We start from the raw sequence: 23,203 nt of genomic DNA, 5'->3' as shown, positions 1-23,203 counted from the left end.
TCGCATGTCTAGTAGGAGTGGTGGGACTATAAAATCTAGGGGGAGTCTTGCTCCTAATGTTTGCCTTTGCATTCCAAAAGCAAATTCAAATTAGTGCATACATCTAGGGGGAGTCCCGTCTATATTTTCTAGACCTCTCTCTTGCAAATTGTGTTGTTGTCATCATCCACCAAAACGGGGGAGATTGTAAGGTCATTTCCCTACTTTGTGTTTTGGATGATGATGACAACCCTTTGTTGGTCTAATCTTGTGCTAAGTGCTTCAGGTTCTCGGTGATTAGGCTTGCATCGATTAGGTATTCTCTCTGGAAGGAAAAGATCGAAGACGGTGTTTATCTATGTGTTTATCCCTTTGGTCGTAGGAAACCCGTACTATTAAGAGGGAATCCACATCGGAAGGAGTTGGGTGAATCATTGCCCGTACACTTTTCCTCACCCACCTTTACCTTCCGTTTCGTGTTAGAGAGAGAGCTCCCCTTCTTTGCAACTGTTTTTCTGTACTCTCAGCGGTTGTACCGCTCGATCGAGCAGTTGTACCGCTGGCTCTTGGCACCGACCCAACCACCACCCCAGGGGTTATGCCCTGGGGTTGAACATCCCAGTTCATGACCAAGCAGTTGTACCGCTGCCCCCGGGCGGTGGTACCGCCACCTTGCTTAAAAATGACTGTGGTGTGTCATTGGCGGTTGTACCAGCCAGGTACCGCTCAACAACCGGTCCGGTTTCTGTTTTGATGCGGTACTCGGGCGGTGGTGGCCCGGTTGTTCCGGTTGTGCTCCGAACACCGGCACCACCGGTGCCCTAAGCGGTTCTACTGCTTAGGACTTAGCCGCCCAGGGTACCAGGGCCAGGCGGCTGCACCGGCGCAGTACCGCTCGTTCACCGCTCACAAGGGTGACTCCCTACTGTTTCAAAGCGCTGGTTGAGCGGTGGCTGAGTGGTTGTTCTTCACAACCGGTACTACCGCTTGTCTGTTCGGTTGTACCACCTGGTAGGGTTTCTGCAGTATACCCGTGAGTCCCGATTGTACCGTGACGAGGAGCGGTTGTACCGTTGTAGTGCTGTTTTCGCAGTAACGGTTGGATTTTAGGGTTTGCTATATAAGGGAGGTTCTTCCACCTACCACATGGACCTCTTGCCTCTCTCTCACCACCATTAATGCCCTTCAAGCTTTCTTGTCTGATCTCCCTCTCTAGCCACTCAAACTTGTTGATTTGCTAGGGATTGAAGGAGGAGACCTAGATCGACACTTTCACCAAAGGATATTTGATTCCCCCATACTTTCATGTGTGGATTTTGTTACTCTTGGGTGTTTGAGCAACCTAGACGGTTGAGGTCACCTCGGAGCCACATTCCATTGTGGTGAAGCTCTGTGGTTTCGTTGGGAGCCTCCAATTAAGTTGTGGAGATTGCCCCAACCTTGTTTGTAAAGGTTCGGTCGCCGCCTCCAAGGGCACCAATAGTGGAATCACGGCATCTCGCATTGTGTGAGGGCGTGAGGAGAATACGGTGGCCCTAGTGGCTTCTTGGGGAGCATTGTGCCTCCACACTGATCCAACGGAGACATACTTCCTCTCAAAGGGAAGGAACTTCGGTAACACATCCTCGTCTCCACCGGTTCCACTCTTGGTTATTTCTTACCTTTACTTGTGCAAGCTTATGTTGTGTTGTTTCCCTTGCTTTCTTGTGAGCTTGTTGTTGTTGCATCATATAGGTTGTTCACCTAGTTGCATATCTAGACAACCTACTTTGTTGCAAAGTTTAAATTGGTAAAGAAAAGCTAAAAATTGTTAGTTGCCTATTCACCCCCCCCCCCTTTAGTTAACTATATCGATCCTTTCAATGACCTTCTCTTAGAACTTTTCCTTGGGGGTGCTTGGAGACGTCATGACGATCTAGATCTGTCAGAAATAGCTCGAAACAAGAACATGGGATATTGCCATGATACGGTGGTCAAAACCTTCGGGGGATTATATAACGAATTTTTATCGTCCAAAACAAGTATTTTAGGAGAAAACAGAGTCCAGAGGGCATACGAGGTGGACACAAGCTTCGGAGGCGCGCCCCCAAGGCTTGTTGCCTCCTCGCGCACTATCCGGACTACTACTTATTTTTCTATTTTTTAAATATTCCAAAACAGAGTAAAATTGCCTCTGAAAAACTTTTGGAGTTGGTTTACTTACATATCACATACCTATTCCTTGTCAGGGTTCTGGAGTGTTCTAGAAAGTTTCATTTATGTACTCCTCCGGTGTTATGGTATGAATATTGTTAGTTTCAAGATTTATGGGTGTACATGAGATATAATGTTTGATTCTTTGCCCATTCACCACCTTCGGGTTGTTGCCTTCAGCGTTGTTGATCTTGATGCCACCGGAACGATAAACTTCTTCGATAATGAAAGGGCCTTCCCATTTGGAAAGAAGTTTTCCTGCAAAAAATCTTAAACAAGAATTGTATAGCAAGACTTGGTCACCTAGATTAAATTCTCGCATTTGTATTCTTTTGTCATGCCATCTTTTAACCTTTTCTTTAAACAACTTGGCATTTTCATAGGCTTGGGTTCTCCATTCATCAAGTGAACTAATGTCAAACAACCTCTTCTCATCGGCAAGTTTGAAATCATAATTGAGTTCTTTAATTGCCCAATAAGCTTTATGTTCTAATTCAAGAGGTAAGTGACATGCTTTTTCATAAACCATTTTATATGGATACGTACCCATAGGATTTTTACTAGCAAATATGCCTGTGCATTGCAACGGGAGAAAAACAATTAGATTATGCACAGGAGAAAAACAATTAGATTATGCACATGTGGTAGAGATAAAAAAAGCCTGAATCAAATGTTAGGATGAGATAAGGACTTTTAAAATGTCATTTCACAAACTATCTCTAAATGATGTCATGATGATATAAGGGACTTTTAAAAGGTAATTTTAAAAACTAAAAATGTGATGGTCGGATAACAACTTGATTTCGTAAGGCGCGACAAAAAAATATTTTTTGGCTGAGCAAACTGCATTGATGGACCATGCCTAAGTTAGACTGATGAATGATGTCTCTCGCCTTGACCTAGCGTAGAGGTGTTTTCCATAACCAGTAAAAACGGTGGCACCAGAATAAACATAGTTGTGTATGGAGGCAAAATAAACATTTCGTCATATAGCTTACAAAAACGAACCGATAGGAAGTTGTGTCAATTTTTAGGGGCTCAGCGTTGTACAGAACACGAAAACCTTTTTCTTACCCGACACGCGAGGGACTAAATAAAATCATAAAACTACCTCTACAAATCCCCTAATAAAACCTCTACGTAAGCGAGCGTTTGTTTTGTTCATTATTTACGGATCTGCATTATTTTCTTTGAACATTTTCAAAAATTCCATGAGCATTTTTTTCAAATTACCAAAAAAATTGAATACACGATACTTTTTTCAAAATCATGAACAGTTCTATTTCTCTAAAAAAATAAAACATGATTTTTTTATAATATGCGAACAGTATTTTGAATTCATGAACTTTTTATGATTTCTCGATATATTTTTTCAAAACTCACAACTTTTTGAAATTTGGATTTTTTGTGAAACTTGAATTAATTTAAAGAAGGAAATACAAATACAAAAATGATAAAGAAAAAAGAAAAAAGAAATAATAAAAAGCAGAGTTGTCATGACCGGCAAATGGGCCAGCCCATTACTACTAGCAGGAAGTAGGAGGCACGCAGAAAAGGAAAGAAAAACGATTGAAACCAGGAGTTGAACCGCGGTCTCGCGCCTGGAAGACTATGGCCGCAACCACCATGCTACTTGTCTGTTCGTGATATGTGAGTGTATCGCTTATATAAGAACCAAATCTGGTGGTGTTTTTTTATGAATCATTTTTTCACTTATAGGTGGCATGGTGGGTAATTTAGGGCATCTTCGGGGGCAATTTTATGAAGGACGAACAGAAGCAATAGCCCATTTATTATTAGGGTAGATAAGCAGTTCTGTAAGCCCATAATGCATCATCAAGTTTCTTAGACCAATTCTTCCTAGATCTATTAACAGTCTTTTGCAGGATCAATTTTATTTCTCTATTACTTAATTCTACTTGACCACTAGACTGAGGATGATAAGGAGATGCAATTCTATGATTAACATCATACTTAGCAAGCAATTTACGGAATGCACCATGAATAAAGTGTGAACCACCATCAGTCATTAAATATCTAGGGACTCCAAACCTCGGAAAAATAACTTCTTTAAGCATTTTATGGATGTGTTATGATCAGCACTACTAGTTGGAATAGCTTCTACCCACTTAGTAACATAATCAACAGCAACCAAAATATGTGCATACCCATTAGGGAAGGAAGATGACTCATATAATCAAATCCCCAAACATCAAATGGTTCAATAACAAGTGAATAATTCTTAGGCATTTCCTGGTGTCTACTAATATTACCAATTCCTTGGCTTTCATCACAAGACAAGACAAACTTACGAGCATCTTTGAAAAGAGTAGGTCAATAAAAACCATATTGTAATACCTTGTGTGTAGTTTTGTCTCCCGCATGGTGTCCTCTGTATGCCTCGGAGTGACACTTGCGTAGGATTTCTTCCTGTTCATGCTCAGGTACACAACGTTTGATAACACCATCTACTCCTTCTTTATAAAGGTGTGCGTCATCCCAGAATTAATGTCTTAAATCATAGGAAAAACTTTTTCTTTTGTTGGTATGTGAAACTAGGTGGTATAAATTTAGCAACAATAAAATTAGCATAGTCTGCATACCATGTAGTACTACGAGAAGCATTTATAAGAACTAATTGTTCATCAAGAAAGCTATCATCAATAGGTAGTGGGTCATCAAGAATATTTTCTAACCTAGACAAGTTGTCAGCTACGTGGTTCTCAGCTCCCTTTCTATCAATAATATGTAAGTCAAATTCTTGTAACAAGAGAACCCTCCTAATAAGTCTAGGTTCAGCATCTTTATTTCCCATAAGGTATTTAATAGCGGCATGATCGGTGTGAACAATTACTTTGAATCAACAATGTAAGATCTGAATTTATCACAAGCAAACACAACTGCTAAAAATTTCTTTTTTCAATAGTAGCATAGTTTCGTTGAGCACTATCTAGAGTTTTACTAGCATAATGGATAACATTTAATTTCTTATCAACTCTTTGTCCTAGAACAGCACGAACAGCATAATCACTAGCTGAAGGAAATATGCCCTAGAGGCAATAATAAAGTTGTTATTTATATTTCCTTATATCATGATAAATGTTTATTATTCATGCTAGAATTGTATTAACCGGAAACTTAGTACATGTGTGAATACATAGACAAACAGAGTGTCACTAGTATGCCTCTACTTGACTAGCTCGTTGAATCAAAGATGGTTAAGTTTCCTAGCCATAGACATGAGTTGTCATTTGATTAATGGGATCACATCATTAGAGAATGATGTGATTGACTTGACCCATTCCGTTAGCTTAGCACTTGATCTTTTAGTATGTTGCTATTGCTTTCTTCATGACTTATACATGTTCCCATGACTATGAGATTATGCAACTCCCGAATACCGGAGGAACACTTTGTGTGCTACCAAACGTCACAATGTAACTGGGTGATTATAAAGGTGCTCTACAGGTGTCTCCGATGGTACTTGCTGAGTTGGCATAGATCGAGATTAGGATTTGTCACTCCGATTGTCGGAGAGGTATCTCTGGGCCCTCTCGGTCATGCACATCACTATAAGCCTTGCAAGCAATGTAACTAATGAGTTAGTTGCGGGATGATGCATTACAGAACGAGTAAACAAACTTGCTGGTAACGAGATTGAACTAGGTATTGAGATACCGACGATCGAATCTCGGGCAAGTAACGTACCGATGACAAAGGGAACAATGTATGTTGTTATGCGGTTTGACCGATAAAGATCTTCGTAGAATATGTGGGAGCCAATATGAGCATCCAGGTTCCACTATTGGTTATTGACTGGAGACGTGTCTCGGTCATGTCTACATAGTTCTCGAACCCGTAGGGTCCGCATGCTTAAAGTTCGGTGACGATCAGTATTATGAGTTTTTGTGTTTTGATGTACCGAAGGTAGTTCGGAGTCCCAGATATGATCACGGACATGACGAGGAGTCTCGAAATGGTCGAGACGTAAAGAACGATATATTGGACAACTATGTTCGGACACCGGAAGTGTTTCAGGAGGTTTCGGACGTATACCGGAGTACCGGGGGGTTACCGGAACCCCCCGGGGAGTATATTGGGCCTAATGGGCCCTAGTGGGAGAAGAGGAGAGGCGGCCAAGGCCGCCGCGCGCCCCTCCCCCTCTAGTCCGAATTGGACAAGGAGGGGGCGGCGCCCCCCTTTCCTTCTCTCCTTCTCTCCCTTCCTTCTCCTCTCCTACTCCTACTTGGAAGGGGGAGTCCTACTCTCAGTGGGAGTAGGACTCCTCATGGGGCGCGCCATAGGAGGCCGGCCCCGTCCCCCTACTCCACTCCTTTATATACGGGGAGGGGGCACCCCTTGGAGACACAACAATTGATGATTGATCTCTTAGCCGTGTGCGGTGCCCCCCTCCACCATAATCCACCTCGGTAATATCGTAGCGGCGCTTAGGCGAAGCCCTGCGTCGGTAGCATCATCATCACCGTCATCACGCCATCGTGCTGACGAAACTCTCTGGCGGAGCTCTACTGGATTGTGAGTTCGTGGGACGTCTCTGAGTTGAACGTGTGCAGAACACGGAGGTGCCATACGTTCGGCACTGAGGATCGGTCGATCGTGAAGACGTACGACTACATCAACCGCGTTGTCATAACGCTTCCCCTTACGGTCTACGAGGGTACGTAGACGACACTCTCCCCTCTCGTTGCTATGCATCACCATGATCTTGCGTGTGCGTAGGAAATTTTTTGAAATTACTACGTTCCCCAACAGTGGTATCCGAGCCAGGTTTATGCGAAGATGATATATGCATGAGTAGAACACAAGTGAGTTGTGGGCGATACAAGTCATACTGCTTACCAGCATGTCATACTTTGATTCGGTGGTATTGTTGGATGAAGCGGCCCGGACCGACATTACGCGTACGCTTACGCGAGACTGGATCTACCGACGTGCTTCGCACACAGGTGGCTTGCGGGTGTCAGTTTCTCCAACTTTAGTCGAATCGAGTGTGGCTACGCCCGGTCCTTGTGAAGGTTAAAACAGCACTAACTTGACGAAATATCATTGTGTTTTTTATGCGTAGGTAAGAATGGTTCTTGCTCAGCCCATAGCAGCCACGTAAAACTTGCAACAACAAAGTAGAGGACGTCTAACTTGTTTTTGCAAGGCATACTGTGATGTGATATGGTCAAGACATGATGCTAAAATTTTATTGTATGAGATGATCATATTTTGTAACCGAGTTATCGGCAACTGGCAGGAGCCATATGGTTGTCGCTTTATTGTATGAAATGCAATCGCCATGTAATTGCTTTACTTTATCACTAAGCGGTAGCGATAGTCGTAGAAGCAATAGTTGGCGAGACGACAATGATGCTACGATGGAGATCAAGGTTTCACGCTGGTGACGATGGTGATCATGACGGTGCTTTGGAGATGGAGATCAAAGGCACAAGATGATGATGGCCATATCATATCACTTATATTGATTGCATGTGATGTTTATCCTTTATGCATCTTATTTTGCTTAGTTCGACGGTAGCATTATAAGATGATCTCTCACTAAAAATTTCAAGGTACAAGTGTTCTCCCTGAGTATGCACCGTTGCCAAAGTTCGTCGTGCCGAGACACCACGTGATGATCGGGTGTGATAAGCTCAACGTTCTTGCACAACGGGTGCAAGCCAGGTTTGCACACGCAGAATACTCGGGTTAAACTTGACGAGCCTAGCATATGCAGATATGGCCTCGGAAAACTGAGACCGAAAGGTCGAGCGTGAATCATATAGTAGATATGATCAACATAGTGATGTTCACCATTGAAACTACTCCATCTCATGTGATGATCGGACATGGTTTAGTTGATATGGATCACGTGATCACTTAGATGATTAGAGGGATGTCTATCTAAGTGGGAGTTCTTAAGTAATATGATTAATTGAACTTTAATTTATCATGAACTTAGTCCTGGTAGTATTAGCATATCTATGTTATAGATCAATGGCTCGCGTTTAGCTCCCCTGTTTTATTTTGATATGTTCCTAGAGAAAACTGAGTTCAAAGATGTTAGTAGCAATGATGCGGATTGGATCCGTGATCTGAGGATTATCCTCATTGTTGCACAGAAGAATTATGTCCTTGATGCACCGCGAGGTGACAGACCGATTGCAGGAGCAAATGCAGACGTTATGAACGTTTGGCAAGCTCGATATGATGACTACTTGATAGTTTAGTGCACCATGCTTTATGGCTTAGAATCGGGGCTTCAAAGACGTTTTTGAAATGCCACGGAACATATGAGATGTTCCAAGAGTTGAAATTAGTATTTCAGACTCATGCCCATGTCGAAAGGTATGAGACCTTTGACAAGTACTTTGCCTACAAAATGGAGGAGAATATCTCAGCTAGTGAGCATGTGCTCAGAATGTCTGAGTACTACAATCACTTGAATCAAGTGGGAGTTAATCTTCCAGATAAGATAGTGATTGACAGAGTTTTCTAGTCACTATCACCAAGTTGCTAGAACTTCGTGATGAACTATAATATGCAAGGGATAACGAAAACGATTCCCAAGCTCTTCGTGATGCTAAAATCGACGAAGGTAGAAATCAAGAAAAATATCACGCGTTGATGGTTGACAAGACCACTACTTTCAAGAAAAGGGCAAAGGGAAGAAGGGGAACTTCAAAAAGAATGGCAAGCAAGTTGCTGCTCAAGTGAAGAAGCCCAAGTCTGGACCTAAGCCTGAGACTAAGTGCTTCTACTACAAAGGAACTGGTCACTGGAAGCGGAACAACCCCAAGTATTTGGCGGATAAGAAGGATGGCAAAGTGAACAAAGGTATATTGGATATACATGTTATTGATGTGTACTTTACTAGTGTTTATAGCAACCCCTCGGCATTTGATACTGGTTCAGTTGCTAAGAGTAGTAACTCGAAAAGGGAGTTGCGGAATGAACAGAAACTAGTTAAGGGCGAGGTGACGATGTGTGTTGGAAGTAGTTCCAAGATTGATATGATCATCATCGCACACTCCCTATACTTTCGGGATTAGTGTTGAACCTAAATAAGTGTTATTTGGTGTTTGCATAGCATGAATATGATTTGATCATGTTTATTGCAATACGGTTATTCATTTAAGTTAGAGAATAATTGTTGTTCTGTTTACATGAATAAAACCTTCTATGGTCATACACCCAATGAAAATGGTTTGTTGGATCTCGATCGTAGTGATACACATATTCATAATATTGAAGCCAAAAGATGCAAAGTTAATAATGATAGTGCAACTTATTTGTGGCACTGCCGTTTAGGTCATATTGGTGTAAAGCGCATGAAGAAGCTCCATGCTGATGGGATTTTGGAATCACTTGATTATGAATCACTTGATGCTTGTGAACCATGCCTTATGGGCAAAGATGACTAAGACTCCATTCTCCGGAACAATGGAGCGAGCAACTGACTTATTGGAAATAATACATACTGATGTATGCAATCCGATGAGTGTTGAGGCTCGCGGCGGGTATCGTTATTTTCTGACCTTCACAGATTATTTGAGCAGATATAGGTATATCTACTTGATGAAACATAAGTCTGAAACATTTGAAAAGTTCATATAATTTCAGAGTGAAGTGGAAACTCATCGTAACAAGAAAATAAAGTTTCTATGATCTGATCGTGGAGGAGAATATTTGAGTTACGAGTTTGGTCTTCATTTGAAACAATGCGGAATAGTTTCGCAACTCACACCACCTGGAACACCACAGCATAATGGTGTGTCCGAACGTCGTAATCGTACTTTACTAGATATGCTGTGATCTATGATGTCTCTTACTGATTTACCGCTATCGTTTTGGGGTTATGCTTTAGAGACGGCTGCATTCACGTTAAATAGGGCACCATCAAAATTCGTTGAGACGACACCTTATGAACTGTGGTTTGGCAAGAAACCAGAGTTGTCGTTTCTTAAAGTTTGGGGTTGCGATGCTTATGTGAAAAACTTCAACCTGGTAAGCTTGAACCCAAATTGGAGAAATGTGTCTTCATAAGATACCCAAAGGAAACTATTGGGTACACCTTCTATCACAAATCCGAAGGTAAGACATTTGTTGCCAAGAATGGATCCTTTCTAGAGAAGGAGTTTCTCTCGAAAGAAGTGAGTGGGAGGAAAGTAGAACTTGATGAGGTAACTGTACCTGCTCCCTTATTGGAAAGTAGTTCATCGCAGAAACCGGTTCCTGTGACACCTACACCAATTAGTGAGGAAGCTAATGATGATGATCATGAAACTTCAGATCAAGTTACTACTGAACCTCGTAGGTCAACCGGAGTAAGATCCGCACCAGAGTGGTACGGTAATCCTGTTCTGGAGGTCATGTTACTTGAACATGACGAACCTACGAACTATGAGGAAGCGATGATGAGCCTAGATTCCGCAAAATGGCTTGAGGCCATGAAATCTGAGATGGGATCCATGTATGAGAACAAAGTGTGGACTTTGGTTGACTTGCCCGATGATCGGCAAGCCATCGAGAATAATGGATCTTCAAGAAGAAGACTGACGCTGACGGTAATGTTACTGTCTACAAAGCTCGACTTGTTGCGAAAGGTTTTCGACAAGTTCAAGGGGTTGACTACGATGAGACTTTCTCACTCGTAGCGATGCTTAAGTCTGTCCGAATCATGTTAGCAATTGCCGCATTTTATGATTATGAAATTTGGCAAATGGATGTCAAAACTGCATTCCTGAATGGATTTCTGGAAGAAGAATTGTATATGATGCAACCAGAAGGTTTTGTCGATCCAAAGGGTGCTAACAAAGTGTGCAAGCTCCAGCGATCCATTTATGGACTGGTGCAAGCCTCTCGGAGTTGGAATAAACGTTTTGATAGTGTGATCAAAGCATATGGTTTTATACAGACTTTTGGAGAAGCCTGTATTTACAAGAAAGTGAGTGGGAGCTCAAGCATTTCTAATATTATATGTGGATGACATATTGTTGATTGGAAATGATATAGAATTTCTGGATAGCATAAAAGGATACTTAAATAAGAGTTTTTCAATGAAAGACCTCGGAGAAGCTGCTTACATATTGAGCATCAAGATCTATAGAGATAGATCAAGACGCTTGATAAGTTTTTTCAATGAGTACATACCTTGACAAGATTTTGAAGTAGTTCAAAATGGAACAGTCAAAGAAAGAGTTCTTGCCTATGTTACAAGGTGTGAAATTGAGTAAGACTCAAAGCCCGACCACGGCAGAAGATAGAAAGAGAATGAAAGTCATTCCCTATGCCTCAGCCATAGGTTCTATAAAGTATGCCACGCTATGAACCAGATCTATTGTATACCCTACACTGAGTCTGGCAAGGGAGAACAATAGTGATCTAGGAGTAGATCACTGAACAGCGGACAAAAATTATCCTTAGTGGAATAAGGATATGTTTCTCGATTATGGAGGTGACAAAAGGTTCATCGTAAAGGGTTACGTCGATGCAAGTTTTGACACTCAGATGACTCTAAGTCTCAATATGGATACATATTGAAACTGGGAGCAATTAGCTAAAGTAGCTCCGTGCAGAGCATTGTAGACATAGAAATTTGCAAAATACATACGGATCTGAATTTGGCAGACCCGTTGACTAAACTTCTCTCACAAGCAAAACATGATCACACCTTAGTACTCTATGGATATTAATCACATGGTGATGTGAACTATTGGTGTTAAATCACATGGCTATGTGAACTAGATTATTGACTCTAGTGCAAGTGGGAGACTGAAGGAAATATGCCCTAGAGGCAATAATAGAATTGTATTAACCGGAAACTTAGTACATGTGTGAATACATAGACAAACAGAGTGTCACTAGTATGCCTCAACTTGACTAGCTCGTTGAATCAAAGATGGTTAAGTTTCCTAGCCATAGACATGAGTTGTCATTTGATTAACGGGATCACATCATTAGAGAATGATGTGATTGACTTGACCCATTCCGTTGGCTTAGCACTTGATCTTTTAGTATGTTGCTATTGCTTTCTTCATGACTTATACATGTTCCTATGACTATGAGATTATGCAACTCCCGAATACCAGAGGAACACTTTGTGTGCTACCAAATGTCACAACGTAACTGGGTGATTATAAAGGTGCTCTACAGGTGTCTCCGATGGTACTTGTTGAGTTGGCATAGATCGAGATTAGGATTTGTCACTCCGATAGTCGGAGAGGTATCTCTGGGCCCTCTCGGTAATGCACATCACTATAAGCCTTGCAAGCAATGTAACTAATGAGTTAGTTGCGGGATGATGCATTACGGAACGAGTAAAGAGACTTGCCGGTAACGAGATTGAACTAGGTATTGAGATACCGACGATCGAATCTCGGGCAAGTAACGTACCGATGACAAAGGGAACAACGTATGTTGTTATGCGTTTTGACCGATAAAGATCTTCGTAGAATATGTGGGAGCCAATATGAGCATCCAGGTTCCGCTATTGGTTATTGACCGGAGACGTGTCTCGGTCATGTCTACATAGTTCTCGAACCCGTAGGGTCCACACGCTTAAAGTTTGGTGACGATCGGTATTATGAGTTTTTGTGTTTTGATGTACCGAAGGTAGTTCGGAGTCCCGGATATGATCACGGACATGACGAGGAGTCTCGAAATGGTCGAGACGTAAAGATCGATATATTGGACGACTATGTTCGGACACCGGAAGTGTTTCGGGAGGTTTCGGACATATACTGGAGTACCGGGGGGGGTTACCGGAACCCCCTGGGGAGTATATTGGGCCTAATGGGCCCTAGTGGGAGAAGAGGAGAGGCGGCCAGGGCAGCCGCGCGTCCCCTCCCCCTCTAGTCCGAATTGGACAAGGAGGGGGGCGGCGCCCCCCTTTCCTTCTCTCCTTCTCTCCCTTCCTTCTCCTCTCCTACTCCTACTTGGAAGGGAGCCCGGTGGGAGTAGGACTCCTCATGGGGCGCACCATAGGAGGCTGGCCTCCTCCCCCTCCTCCACTCCTTTATATACGGGGAGGGGGGCACCCCTTGGAGACACAACAATTGATGATTGATCTCTTAGCCGTGTGCGGTGCCCCCCTCCACCATAATCCACCTCGGTAATATCGTAGCGGTGCTTAGGCGAAGCCCTGCGTCGGTAGCATCATCATCACCGTCATCACGCTGTCGTGCTGACAAAACTCTCCGGTGAAGCCCTACTGGATCATGAGTTCGCGGGACGTCTCCGAGCTGAACGTGTGTAGAACACGGAGGTGCCGTACGTTCGGTACTGAGGATCGGTCGATCGTGAAGACGTACGACTACATCAACCGCGTTGTCATAACGCTTCCGCTTACAGTCTACGAGGGTACGTAGACCTCCCCTCTCGTTGCTATGCATCACCATGATCTTGCGTGTGCGTAGGAATTTTTTTGAAATTACTACGTTGCCCAACACTAGCATCACACATAATTTCAAAGGGTAGTTTCCAATCAGGTGGTTGAACAATAGGTGCAGAAATTAAGGCTTTCTTAAGTATTTCAAAGGCTTCTAAACAATCATCATCAAAAACGAATGGAACATCTTTTTGCAAAAGATTAGTAAGAGGCCTAGAAATTGTAGAGAAGTCTTTAATAAATCTCCTATAGAAACCAGCGTGACCAAGGAAACTTCTTATACCTTTGATATCTTTAGGACACAACATTTTTTCATTAGCGTCAACTTTAGCTTTATCAACTTCAATACCCCGTTCGGATATTTTATGCCCCAAGAACATACCTTCATTAACAATAAAGTGGCACTTCACTCAATTCAAGACAAGATTAGTTTCTTCACATCTCTGCAAAACTCGATCAAGGTTGCTTAGAAGTTCCGTATACGGAAAAATCACCCATGAAAACCTCAACAATCTTTTCACAAAAGTCAAAGAATATAGCAGTCATACATCTTTGAAAGGTAGAAGGTGCATTACATAAACCAAAAGGCATACTCTATACAAAGGTACCAAAAGGGCATGTAAAAGTAGTTTTTTCTTGATCCTCTTGTGACACAGGTATTTAGGAGAAACCAAAATATCCATCTAAAAACAAAAATGTGTATGTTTTGATAGTCTTTCTAGCATTTGATCAATGAATTGTAGAGGATAATGATCTTTCCTAGTATATTTATTTAATTTTCTCAAATCAATTACCATTCTGTAAACTATGATAATTCTTTGTGGGATCAATTCATTTTTATCATTAGGAACAACGGTAATACCTCCCTTCTTAGGGACAGAATGAACAGGACTTACCCATCTACAATCAGTTATAGGATAAAGTATACCTGCTTCTAAAAGCTTTAATATTTCATTTCTTACCACTTCCTTCATCTTAGGATTTAATCGTCTTTGGTGATCAACAATGGGTTTAGCATCATGTTCCATATTAATTTTATGCTGACATAGAGTGGGACTATATAATGCCCTTAAGATCATCAAGAGTATATCCAATAGCGGCACGGTGCTTCCTTAGAGTTTTCAATAATCTCTTTTCTTCATGCTCTGAAAGGTTAGCACTGATAATAACAGGATATATCTTCTTCTCATCAAGATAAGCATATTACAGAGTGTCATGTAATTGTTTAAGATCAAACACGGGATCACTTTTGGGAGCAAGAGGATCTCCAAGAGTCTCAACAGGCAAATTGTGTTTCCAAACATGCATTTGTTTATAGAATATCTCATCTATTTCATTTCTTTCATTCATAAACATATCATTCTCATGGTCTAGCAAGTATTGTTCTAAAGGATCGGTAGGTGGCACAACAATAGAAGCAAGACCAATAATTTCATCTTTACTAGGCAATTCTTTATCATGAGCTTGTCTACGGAATTTGGAGAAATTAAACTCATGAGACACATCCCCAAAACTTACACTAACAGTTTCTTTCTCACAATCGGTCTTAGCATTAACGGTGCTCGAGAAAGGTCTACCAAATATAATGGGACAAAAATCATCTTGTGGGGAACCAAGAACTAGGAAAATAGTAGGGTATTTTATTTTTCCACACAAGACTTCAACATCTCTAACAATCCCAAGTGGTGTTATAGTATCTCTATTAGCAAGCTTAATAGTAACATCAATATCTTCTATTTCAGCAGGTGGAATGTCATTCATAATTTCTTGATATAAAGTAAAATGGATTGTACTCACACTAGCACCCAAATCACATAAGCCACGATAACAATGATCTCCTATTTTAACAGAGATAACAGGCATGCCAACTATAGGTCTATGTTTATCTTTTTCATCGGGTTTAGCAATTCTAGTAGCTTCATCACAGAAATAAATAACATGTCCATCAATATTTTCACCCAGGAGATCTTTAACCATAGCAACATTAGGTTCAGCTTTAATTTGTTCAAGGAGTGTAGGTGTTATTGTATAACTCTTACGCACTACAGGTGAAGCTTTAGCATGTTCTTTTATCCTAACACGAGAAGGTGGTTTCTCAATATAAGCAGTAGGAATAACTGGATTGACACTATAAGTAATAATTTATTCTTTAGCTTTAGTAGGTTCTTCTACTTTTACTTCAATAGGGGGATGCTATTTAGACCAATTCTCCTTGGGGAGATCAACATGAGTAGAAAATGATTCACAGAAAGAAGCTACTATCTCAGAGTCAAGTCCATATTTAGTGCTAAATTCATGAAAAGTGTCGGTATCCATAAAACCCAAAGATTTAACACAATCAAACTCAAGGTTTAACCTGACTCCTTACCTTCGTCGAGCTCCCAATCTTTAGAGTTGCATTTAATTATTTCCAAGAGATCCCATCTGAATGCAATAGTCTTCTTCATAAAAGAAACAGTACAAGAAGTATCGAGCATGGATTGATTATTACGAGAAAGCCGAGCATAAAAATTCTGAATAAAAATATCTCTTGAGAGCTCATGATTGGGGCATGAATATAACATTGACTTAAGCCTCCGCCAAGCTTGAGCGATAATTTATCCTTCACGAGGCCAAAAATTATATATATATAATGCCGATCACGGTGAACCAGATGCATAGGATAAAACTTCTCATTAAATTCCAATTTCAGTCGGTTATAATTCCAAGCTTCAATATCATCACATAGCCTATACTATGTCAATGTGCCTTTCCCTTCAAAGATAAAGGGAAGACCTTCTTCTTGATTTCATCCTCGGGTAAACCTGTGATACGTCTCCAACGTATCTATAATTTTTGATTGTTCCGTGCTGTTATATTATCAATCTTGGATGTTTTATAATAATTTTATATCATTTTTTGGTACTAACCTATTAACATAGTGCCAAGTGCCGGTTGTTGTTTTCTGCATGTTTTTTACATCGCAGGAAATCAATACCAAACGGAGTCCAAATGCAACTAAACTTCACGGAGAATTATTTTTTAACCAGAAGACACCTAATGGGCCCTGGCTGTGCCTGGGGGGTGCTCCAAGGAGAGCACAACCCACCAGGGGGCGCTAGGAGGCCCAAGCGCGCCCTGGTGGGTTGTGCCCACCTCGGGTGCCCCCCGGACCGCCTCTTTGCTCTATAAATACCCCAATATTCCCAAAACCCTAGGGGAGTCGACAAAATATTGATCCAGCCACCGCAGAGTCCAGAACCACCAGATCCAATCTAGACACCATCTCGGATGGGGTTCACCACCTCAATTGATGCCTCTCCGATGATGCGTGAGTAGTTCTTTGTAGACCTTCGGGTCCGTAGTTAGTAGCTAGATGGCTTCCTCTCTTTCTCGCTGAATTCTCAATACAATGGTCTCTTGGAGATCCATATGATGTAACTCTTTTTGCGGTGTGTTTGTTGGGATCTGATGAACTTTGAGTTTATGATCAGTTATATTTTTTTATATCCATGGAAGTATTTGAGTTTCTTTGATCTCTTTTATGCATGATCTCTTATAGCCTCGTATTTATTCTTTGATATTTGGGTTTTGTTTGGCCAACTTGATCTATTTATCTTGCAATGGGAAGAGGTGCTTTGTAGTGGGTTCGATCTTATGGTGCTTGATCCCAGTGACAGAAGGGGGACCGACACGTATCTATCGTTGCTACTAAGGATAAAACGATGGGGTCTATCTCTACATAGATAGATCTTGTCTACATCATGTCATCGTTCTTATTGCATTACTCTGTTTCCCCATGAACTTAATACACTAGATGCATGCTGGATAGCGGTCGATGTGTGGAGTAATAGTAGTAGATGCATGCAGGAGTTGGTCTACTAATCTTGGACATGATGCCTATATAATGATCATTGCCTAGATATCATCATGATTATTTGAAGTTCTATCAATTGCCCAACAGTAATTTGTTTACCCATCGTTTGCTATTTTTCTCGAGAGAAGCCACTAGTGAAACCTACGGCCCCCGGGTCTCTTTCTCATATATTTGCCTTTGCGATCTATTTTTTCCTTTGCATTTATTTTCATATCTATTAAACCAAAAATACAAAAATACTTTGCTTCACTTTATTTTATTTGCGATCTATTTATTCAATCTATTACAACTTTCTCCCGTCCACGCACCAATTTCTGGCGCCGTTACCCGAAAGGGATTGACAACCCCTTTAACACGTCGGGTTGCGAGTGGTTGTTATTTGTGTGCAGGGGCTGTTTACGTTGTGTTGCTTGGTTCTCCTACTGGTTTGATAACCTTGGTTTCATCACTGAGGGAAATACCTGTCGTCGCTATGCTGCATCATCCCTTCCTCTTTGGGGAAATACCGATGCAGTCCTAGCCGACATCAAAAGGAATTTATGGCACCGTTTTTTTTTACTATACACAGTAGGGCAAAACCCCACTGCAATTTTTTGTTTATATTAATCTAAAAAAAGTAAAGTCCCAGAAAGGAACCAAAGTACAAAAGGCTTGAGATAAGCCAAGTAGGAAGACAAAAGAAAGAGGAAAGAAAAAACACTAACAACTAAGAAACTAGGATTACAGGACAAGATTATCCAGCCAAAAACAGTATGCTCTAGCATAGCTCTTTTTAATTCTGAATCTGAGAAGAATTTATGGCACCGTTGCCGGTGAGGATCTTCAACATATACCAGGTTCCTAATCACAAGTCTCATCTCCTCGCAATTTACATTATTTGCCATTTGCCTCTCGTTTTCCTCTCCCCCACTTCACAAAAATTTGTCGTTTTATTCGCCCTCTTTTTCGTTCGCCGTTTTCTCGTCAGATCTCATGTTTGCTTGTGTTGCCATGTGTCTCTTATTTGCTTGCATCTTCGCTTGCTAAAAATCTATTGATATGGATCCTCATCCACTTGCTAATCTTTTCAAAAGATCCAATTATGTTGAACAAATTTCTAGTGAGTTGAGTGCACTTGATTATCTCTATGAAGTTTTGGAAATTTATTTGAGCCTCATGATGAATATGTTATTGATAATAATGTTTGCAATAGTGTTGAAAGTGGGTTTGGAAGAGCGTCAACTTTAGGTGAAAATAATCCCACATATTTGGAGAGTGTTCAATCTTGTGAAATTTCTGATAAAAGTGGGCTTGGAGGGGTCATGACTTTATTTGATGATAATCCCACTATTTTGGAAGAGTGTCAAATTTGCATGCATTTGGATCATGAAGAGAATATTTTATGTGATGGTTATATTGTTGAATTTGATTATGATCCCACATGGAATTATTATGAGAGAGGAAAATATGGTTGTAGAAATTTTCATGTTACTAAATTTCCTCAGGTTATGTTGAGATTGTCAATGTTTTATTCCTTTCCTTTGCATATATTAGATATTTCTTGTGATGATAATTTGTTTGCTTATAAAATTCCTATGCATAGGAAGTATGTTAGACTTAAATGTGTTTGTTATATGCTAGATGATGCTCTCTTTGTGTTTCAATTATTATCTTTCGTGTGAGCATCGTTGAAATCTTATGCCTAGCTAAGGGCGTGAAACTATAGCGCTTGTTGGGAGGCAACACAATGAAAAAAAATTATTTTTGCTTTTTGCTTTCTGTTCTTGAGTGTTTGCACAATTATGCTACTGTTATGATTGTGTTTTTTGTGTTTTAATTAGTGTTTGTGCCAAGTAAAGCCTTTAGGATCTTCTTGGGTGATAGTTGTTTGATCTTGCTGAAAAACAGAAACTTTTGCACTCACGAAAACAATTCTCATTTTTTACCAGAGCGTGATAAAATACCAATTCTTTTTGAAGAAGATTAATATACAAATTGCTCAGGTCTTTCTAATTTTTCAGAATTTTTGGAATTTCAGAAGTATTCGAAATATCCAGATTGCTACACACTGTTATGTATTTGACATATTCTGTTTTCTTTGCATTGTGTGCTTGTTTTGATGGCTCTATGGTTTTCTTTGATGATTTTTTGCCATAGAAAAGTTGGAATACAATAGATATAATGCAAGAACAAAATATGAATTGCTTTGCTATAGTACTTATAGTAGTGATTTATTCTTATACTAACGGATCTCACGAAGGTTTTGTTGAGTTTTGTGTGATTGAAGTTTTCAAGTTTTGGGTTATCTTACGATGGATGAAGGAATAAGGAGTAAGAAGAGCCTAAGCTTGGGGATGCCCCGGCATCCCAAGCTATTATCCAAAAGAGAGCAAGCAACTAAGCTTGGGGATGCCCCGAGTGGCATCCCCTCTTTCTTCTAACGACCATCGGTATTTCACTCGAAGCTATATCTTTATTCGTCACATACTATGTGTTTTTCTTGGAGCGTCTTGTATGATATGAGTCTTTGCTTGTTTTATTTTTTGTTTTAAGTCTTGATCCCTTGTTGGACACACCTATTTGAGAGAGCCAAAATTATGTCATAACTTGTTAGAATTGCTCTCTATGCTTCACTTAAATCTTTTTTGAGCTATGGACTTGCTCTAGTGCTTCACTTATATCTTTTTGAGCATGGTGTGCTTTAGTATTTTTGAATAAATGCTCTCTTTCTTCACTTAGATTTATTTGAGAGTTAATAAAATTTTCAAGAAATTCTCTTTTGCTTCACTTAAATTATTTTGAGAGAAAGAAAAATTATGCTCATGATCTTCACTTATATTTGTTTGAGCTTGTCAAAAGCAACGTATGAAAATTAGTTCCAAAGTGATAGATATCCAAGAAGGATATAATAAAAACTTTCATGAAGATCATTGGACAAAATAAACTTGATTCCTAGTAATAGTTTTGAGATATGATGATGTGATATGTGAGTTATGTTGATGAGTAATTATGCTTTAGTAAGAATATTGGTGTTAAGGTTTGTGACTCCCTATGCAAGCACGAAAGTCAATAATTATGCAATGAAATTATATCCTACTTGTGGTGCATTATTCAGTGTTAATTATGCTTAATGCTCGCTTATGAGATTATTCGTTTCTTGGTTGGTCGCTTCTCAATCTTTTGCTAGCCTTCATTTTGCACGAAGTATGATCTCTACTTGTGCATCCAAAAACCTTCAAACCAGTTTTGCCACATGAGTCCACTATATCTACCTAGATGCGGTATTCTCTGCCGCTCTAAGCAAATTTGTATGTGCCATCTCTAATTTTCAAAATAAACTTCTCTTTTGTGTGTTCGTTCCGCTGGCGGAGCGGTGAGGGGTGGCTAATATTTTCCATGCTAGATGTGTTATTCTCACGATGAGTGTTTATTAACTTGTCATTGCACGAGAGTAAGGCAAAGGTATTAGGGATGCCCAGTCCTGAAATGAAAAATGAATTTACTTTATGTTGTCAAATAATAAATTCCTTGGAAAGTGTTGGTATGGAGGGCAACCGTGGATACGGCTAGCCATGGAAAGTGAAAGTATGGTTGAAAAAGGAATAAACTTTATTTTCTGTTTGGGAACCGCCTATGATATATCTAGCATGGAAAGTGTTGGGAACTCTAAGTCATTTTCATTGGTGGGAAGGATACACCTCCCAAAATGTTTTTATCTCTAAATTTTTTCGCTTTGAGCTCTGGCACCTCTACAAATCCCTACTTCCCTCTGCGAAGGGACTTTCTTTTACTTTATGCAATTTTTATTTTTGAATTTGAGTATCCATCTTCTCTTATAAAAGCACCAACTAGGAGGTAATATGATCGTACTTGAGTATTGGGTGTAGTTAATATGCGAGTGTCTTTCATGAATGGATCAATGGTTGAGCATGATGGGCTAGGGATAACTTATTTTAGTGTTGATATTTTGAAAGACATGGTTGCTTGTTGATATGCTTGAGTATTTAAATTATCATGTCAAAACTAGACTATTGCTTTGAATCACATAAAATTCCAAATGTCCATGCTATAAAGAAAAGATTATGATATGACATGATAGGCACCATTTCACATCAAAAATTCAGTTTTTATCACTTACCTACTCGAGGAAGAGTAGGAGTTAAGCTTGGGGATGCTGATACGTCTCCAACGTATCTATAATTTTTTATTGTTCCATGCTGTTATATTATCAATCTTGGATGTTTTATAATCATTTTATAGTCATTTTATATCATTTTTAGGTACTAACCTATTGACATAGTGCCAAGTGCCAGTTGCTGCTTTCTGCATGTTTTTTACACCGCGGGAAATCAATACCAAACGGAGTCCAAATGCAACAAAACTTCACGGAGAAATTCTTTTTGGACCAGAAGACACCTAACGGGCCCTGGTTGTGCCTAGGGGTGCTCGAGGAGAGCACAACCCACCAGGGCGCACCAGGAGGCCCAGGCGTGCCCTGGTGGGTTGTGCCCACCTCGGGTGCCCCCCGGACCGCCTCTTTGCTCTATAAATACCCCAATATTCCCAAAACCCTAGGGGAGTCGACAAAATATTGATCCAGCCACCGCAGAGTCCAGAACCACCAGATCCAATCTAGACACCATCTCGGATGGGGTTCACCACCTCAATTGATGCCTCTCCGATGATTCATGAGTAGTTCTTTGTAGACCTTCGGGTCCGTAGTTAGTAGCTAGATGGCTTCCTCTCTCTCGCTGAATTCTCAATAAAATGGTCTCTTGGAGATCCATATGATGTAACTCTTTTTGCGGTGTGTTTGTTGGGATCTGATGAACTTTGAGTTTATGATCAGTTATATCTTTTTATATCAATGAAAATATTTGAGTTTCTTTGATCTCTTTTATGCATTATCTCTTATAGCCTCGTATTCTTCTCCGATATTTGGGTTTTGTTTGTCCAACTTGATCTATTTATCTTGCAACGCGAAGAGGTGCTTTGTAGTGGGTTCGATCTTACGGTGCTTGATCCCAGTGAGAGAAGGGGAACCAACATGTATGTATCGTTGCTACTAAGGATAGATAGATCTTGTCTACATCATGTCATCATTCTTATTGCATTACCCCGTTTCTCCATGAACTTAATACACTAGATGCATGCTAGATAGCGGTCAATGTGTGGAGTAATAGTAGTAGATGCAGGCAGGAGTCGGTCTACTAATCTTGGACGTGATGCCTATATAATAATCATTGCCTGGATATCGTCATGATTGTTTGAAGTTCTATCAATTGCCCAACAGTAATTTGTTACCCACCGTTTGCTATTTTTCTCGAGAAAGCCACTAGTGGAACCTACGACCCCCGGGTCTCTTTCTCATATATTTGCCTTTGCGATCTATTTTTCCTTTGCATTTATATTCAGATCTATTAAACCAAAAATACTTTGCTACACTTTATTTTATTTGCGATCTATTTATTCAATCTATTACAACTTTCTCCCGTCCACGCACCAATTTCTGGCGTCGTTACCTGAGAGGGATTTACAAACCCTTTAACACGTCGGGTTGCGAGTGGTTGTTATTTGTGTGGAGGGGCTGTTTATGTTGTGTTGCTTGGTTCTCCTACTGGTTCGGTAACCTTGGTTTCATCACTGAGGGAAATACCTACCGTCGATGTGCTGCATCATCCCTTCCTCTTTGGGGAAATACCGACGTAGTCCTAGCCAACATCAACGTGCAAGCTTAAATAATCCACAAACTTCATCCACATAGATTAGATGCATATCATGATGTAATCCTGCATAAGGAT

Source organism: Triticum aestivum, chromosome 7D (genome assembly GCF_018294505.1).
Source record: "Triticum aestivum cultivar Chinese Spring chromosome 7D, IWGSC CS RefSeq v2.1, whole genome shotgun sequence".
Lineage (NCBI taxonomy): Eukaryota > Viridiplantae > Streptophyta > Magnoliopsida > Poales > Poaceae > Triticum > Triticum aestivum.
Note: the sequence above shows the minus strand (reverse complement) of the source record.